The following is a 6,000-nucleotide window of genomic DNA, read 5'->3' on the forward strand; positions in this document are numbered from 1 at the left end:
ATGAAATACTCATTCACTGTGCTGTGAATGTTGCTGAAATCGCAACACAATCTCTAAAAAGAACATAAGGCAGTGATGGCGAACCTGTGCCAGGCAGAGCCTTCTGTGGGCACACAGCTATAGGTCGCATGGGGAGGGGGCTGCTGCCGCCGGCTGGCAGCAATGCAGAGTAGGTGCCCGCCCAAAACTCTTTTGTGGAGGCAGGGATCTGGGAAGCAGCTCGCCTGTCCTCCCGCGAGCAGGCTGTGTGGAGTGTTGCTGCATGTTCCCCATGGCAACACTCCACACAGCATTGCGCAGGACAACAGGAGAGCTGCAGCCAGACAAATACCCCCATTGGACCACCAGGGCTGGCTGTGTATCCCCCTTCTTCACCAAAGGTAAGAAGGGGTGTGAGGGGGGCAATAAAGGCTTTATGTATTTTTTTTTTTTTATCTTTACCACCACCACCCTCCTATCTCCCCCGCCTCCAAAACACACAGCACCACTACACCACACACTCTCAATGCAGTATGTCTGTGTACGTATTCCACTTGTTGGAGATACTAATCAATAAAAGTTTAATTTTATCTATTTAATATTTGTATAATTGAACTCTGTTATTTTAGAACACGATGTTAAATAGTTTGGACAACTGTATTTCTTAATGTAAACCTCAGGATTCAGGTTTAACCCCTTAAGGACACATGACATGTCATGATTCCCTTTTATTACAGAAGTTTGGTCCTTAAGGGGTTAAAGGACCACTCTAGGCACCCAGACCACTTCAGCTTAATGAAGTGGTCTGGGTGCCAGGTCTAGCTAGGGTTAACCCATTTTTTAATAAACATAGCAGTTTCAGAGAAACTGCTAGGTTTATAAATGGGTTAATCCAGCCCTCAAATCCTCTAGTGGCTGTCTCATTTGCGTGATTCTCACTGTGAAAATCACAGTAAGAGCACGCAAGCGTCCATAGGAAAGACCATCTGAATGCGCATTCAGCCAAATGGAAGGAGAGGAGGAGGATTGGAGGAAGAGCTCCCTGCCCGGCGCTGGAGAAAGGTAAGTTTTAACCCCTTTCCCCAGAGCCCTGAGGGTGGGGGTACCCTCAGGGCACTATAGTGCCAGGAAAATGAGTTTTCCTGGCACTATAGTGGTCCTTTAATTGCCGTGTTGGCACTTTGAGGGAATAAAAAGTTGGTTTGGGTACTCAAGCTCAAAACAGTTCGCCATCACTCATATAAGGTCTTATGTTATAGTCAAGCCTGAAGCTGACAAAACGTGGATCTTCCACTGCCAAGTCTCCCCCTCCTAGCCCCCTATTTCCACAGCCATGGCATATGGACATCTCATGCAGTGTGAGTTGGTGATGAGCCTTGCGGGATACTACATTGACCTATCTGCTGTACTTGGGTAGATGAAACAATAGGAGTTCAAGATAGTGGTGGCTGAGGCAGAGCTTCAGTGGAGTATAGATGCCTTCAGATTAAATGAACAAGCATCACTGTGAGACAGCTGTCTCTTTCAAAAGCTATAGGTCTCAATGAGACTATTGCCTCACTTTGCAGTCTAAAAAAAAAAAGTTTAATTACTTCCTTTCTAATATTTTCTAAACTCACTCGAGGGCGACGCTGATCCAACTAACCAGTGTCCTATCCCTAGGAATACTAAAAAAGTGCATTTGGCATACCATACAAATTTAAACGTGTTGTTGGAAGAGCTCTTCACCTTGCAACATCCTGATATATAAAAATTTGTCACAAAATAATCAAATTCTGTTTAGAGCACTTGGATGTAAAGTATCCAAGCAGTATACCCATTAAGATTCTAGTTTTCCTGGATTTTTTTCTTATATTGTTACCACCTCTCAAGTGTTTATATTTAGCAATGGCCATAATTTTTAATTAGCTTGAATCTTGGTTGTGTTTAAAGGAACACTATAGGGTCATGAACACAAACGTATTCCTGACACTATAGTGTTAAACCCACCATCTAGGTGGCCTGTCTCTCTCCTCCCCCCCACACCCTTAAAAGGATTAAAAACTCACTTTATTTCCAGCACCGAGCTGGTCTGCTGGAGCTGGCCTTGCCCCCGAGCTGCCTTCTCGATGACATCAGAATTGGCAAATTTTAGCCAATCCAATGCTATTCTATAGGGAAAGAATTGCATTGGCTAAAATTGTGATGGGGCCAGGGCCAAACGCTGTTTTGGCCAATCAGCACTTCTTCTTGGAGATGCATTGAATCAATGCATCTCTATGAGGAAAATTCAGCATGAACGGCTGTGCAGCACTGAGCCAGGAAGCACCTCCAGTCGCCATCTGAGTGGCGGCCCCTTGGAGGTGTCCCCAGGGGCAATGTAAACAATGGTTACACCATTTTGATAAAGCCCCAGCGGTGAAACGCGTTATGGTTATTTTATATTGTGTTTTTTATAAAAATGATATTTGGTTAGATATATGCACCATTATCATTTTTGACACACTATTATAATTTCTATCATTTCAACTATTTTTCCTGGCATTTTTATACTATATATCCTGAAGTGGGGATTATACCACCAACGCTACCCTAAAAGTGCAGTGACCTGCACTTCTTTTGTGAGTATATTTTATTCACTACCTCAAAAAAAACCATCAGAGAGCACTATCTGCTGTTTTTATCTTCTTCTTCTGAAAGTTGGATATAACCCCTGGAGGACAAGCACCAACACATCCTGTAAGCGGGGATTATTCCGCTATATGCCTACAAATCCTGAGCTGGCTATAGCTCATCTAAATGTGAGTGTAATACAGTAAATATAGTAGTATTAAATCATATGTATTACACTCCGCATGATTGGTCCTCTCTTCTTGTGTCTTCCATATCACGAGACGGTGTGAACTACCACAACAAGAGAAGTCACCCCCACAGTGGAATCAGAGACTAAAATCATTTGATCTCCTGATACTCATTGGAACTTATCTACTATTATTTTTTACTTATTTTTTTATTACCGTAAATTTCTTTTTTCTTTTATTAATTTATTATTTTGTAATTTTGGCGCAACCTTTGTTTTTACTGTGTATTCCTTATATAGAGGGTTACCCTCTAGAAGGTCGCTGCCTGTCCAATATATTATTAGCGCTAACCTACACCCCTTTTCTCTTGCAATGTAAACAGTGCCTTTTTTCTGAAAAGCCAGTGTTTGCATGAAAATGCCTGAAGGCAATGATTATACTCACCAGAACTACTACATTAAGCTGTAGTTGTTGTGGTGACTAGTGTCCCTTTAATAAAATGAGCAGATACGGAGTGGTTTTATATAAATTTTCGATATTTCAGCAATGTTCACCTAACCTGGTTTTTAATGGCCTAGTAGTTCTGCCCGTAAACAAGTTTGTTAGAAATGCTACACTTAAATGTTTTTATCTTACTAAATTCACAGAACCAATAGATCATACGAAAGAAATAATAAATTGGATATTTGGTACATTCATCCTATACCCAGGGCATGCAGGCAGAGATCAGGCACGCACAAACGGTAATAGAGGTCCTCTGGGATTCTACAACCCGCTGCAGCACACCCTTTCCCATGGCCAAAGGCTACTCTTCCTGTGACAAGGTAAAGTCCCTGAGTCTGCAGGAGGCTACGATCTCCGCTGGTGTTCAGCCCACGTGCTGCTTGCTGCTGCCACTTGGGTCTCTGACCTGATGGTTTCCTGGCATGAACTCGGGTGTGCTGCCCTTGTGCTGCTCGCTGTAGCTGCTTGGGTCTCTGACCTGTTGAGGGTTTCTGGGCAGGATCTCGAGTGTGCAGCCCTTATGCTGCTCCTGCTTGTGTCTCTGACCAGTGGAGGGTTTCCGGGCAGGAACTCGAGTGTGCAGCCCTTGTGCTGCTCGGATCTCTGACCTGTTGAGGGTTTCTGGGCATGAACTCGGGTGTGCAGCCCTTGTGTTGCTCGCTGCTGCCGCTTGGGTCTCAGACCAGTTGGGGGTTTCCAGGCAGGAACTTTGCAAACAGGTTGAGTCACACGGACCATCGCTGCAGATTGCTTCTTCCATTTCCTCAGGTTCCGCCAGAACCTCTGGCATTTGGCATTGAATGCCCGTCTTAGGTAGGCCATGTGGGTTTTTCTGCAAGAGTCACTCAGGAGCCACAGGTAGGTGAGTGAACACTGCTTGGTGGGGACCAGGATAACCCCCGCCGGCCCAAAGGGAGGGGAGTACGGGGCGCTATAGATCCACAAAGAAGAAAGCCTGGGCCACCCCGGACAGAGAGATCGGCCGCTTCTCCTGTAACACCAGGCCGCAAGTAGATGGTGGCTGCCACTGCTTGGCTTTGAGAGTGTGGAGGTCTGAATCTCACTCCAATGTTGCCTGCAAGGTACTAGACAAGTTTGCCAGTATGAGTTAGTCCAGTAATAGGGCTTTTGTCACCCGTTAAGTCGATTTTAAGCCAGGAGCCCAAGCTTTCTGCGTCCATCCAGTATGGTGTCCAAGCCCCACCCCCCAAAAATGACAACATTTTTTAAAATAGTTTTTTAAAAACCAAATCCACATTTTATCCATCTTATTATTAATCAGGAGCATTAGAATTTTTTCAAAGAAAAGTTAGGAGAATGGAAAAAGTTAGAAACAAATTACAAATATGACAATTTATTTTAAATAAAAAAAGAGAAGCTATAAAATAACTCCAAAGAGATGATACAATAGTAATAAAGTCAGCAGACAAAGGTGGAGGCCTGGTGATTTTATCATAGGAGATGTATGAAGCGGAGGCATATAATTAACTTAATGATGCACAAGCATGCTAAATGAAATAAAGATCGACAACAGATATAAAAATACTATTAACCAGACGTCTAGATAAAGGTAAATTAAACTGTGTTTTAAATCCACAAGAATTCAGATATATTAATGTGCAATATCCAAAAAACCTGATCCATCAGACCAGGCCTACCATTGCTCCATGTTCTAGTTCGGCAGACTAGATGTTGGGCAGACTAGATGGGCCGAATGGTTCTTATCTGCCGTCACATTCTATGTTCTGACACTCACATCTTTATTGAAGGTCATCAAGGGCACTATGACGGGTCTGCAGCTATGTAGCAAATTGTGATGCACTGTCTGTTCAAACACCTATCATGGCCAGCATTAAGTGTTTCAGCAATTTGTGTTACACTAGCTTTTATGTATGATTGAACCAGACAGGTTCGCCTTTACTGCCCCCCATGCATCAATGAGCCTTAAGAGCCCATGACCTTGATGCCAGTTCACTGGCTGTCCTTCCTTGCACCACTTTTAGTAGGTACTAACCAGAACATACTGGGAATACACCAAACCCAGACCTTTTCATTTTTCCTGCTTCCAACACATGAAAGTCAAAATTATACAAAAATATACAATTGTAATGTGTTCTTATTAGTTGTGATTGCTTATATTATTGTGTCCAACCTGATATCACCTCAAAATAAAACACTGATTGACAAGAAAAAAAAATGCAAACAATACCTAAAAATTAAACATCTGCTCTCAGGTGGAATATTCCCATTGATGAATGTTTGCTAATCCTTAAATACATTTGTATTTTTCTTTTGTCTTGTCGAAGGAGATTGCACTATACAACATAAGGTAATGCTGGAGGAAAAATCATGTGAGGATTTTTATTTTTTTTGGTGTTTTTGAGGTGAATTTTATTTTAAACATGTACTCTTAAAATATGAACATACAAAATTAAAATGGTCAGATATATTTTCATTTGCTTTATGTACTTTTTATTTTTAAAGTTCATGTTAAGCTAATGTGAGAAATTCATGGAAAGAACATTTTACTACTTCCAAGTGTAAAAGGACTATTAGCTAGCAGGCAATAATAACATGAAGATCACTTACTGTTCAGATTAAAAGAACCTTTACAAGGTTTGGTCAGTTTGATGAACAAAATCGAGCAGTAAGAATAAGTTGCAGATATGGAACAGTGATAATATACAATATTCATTTTATGTATAAAGCAATAATTTAAAAAACAGATACAGAAATG

This window comes from Pelobates fuscus, chromosome 4, assembly GCF_036172605.1.
Source record: "Pelobates fuscus isolate aPelFus1 chromosome 4, aPelFus1.pri, whole genome shotgun sequence".
Taxonomy (NCBI): domain Eukaryota; kingdom Metazoa; phylum Chordata; class Amphibia; order Anura; family Pelobatidae; genus Pelobates; species Pelobates fuscus.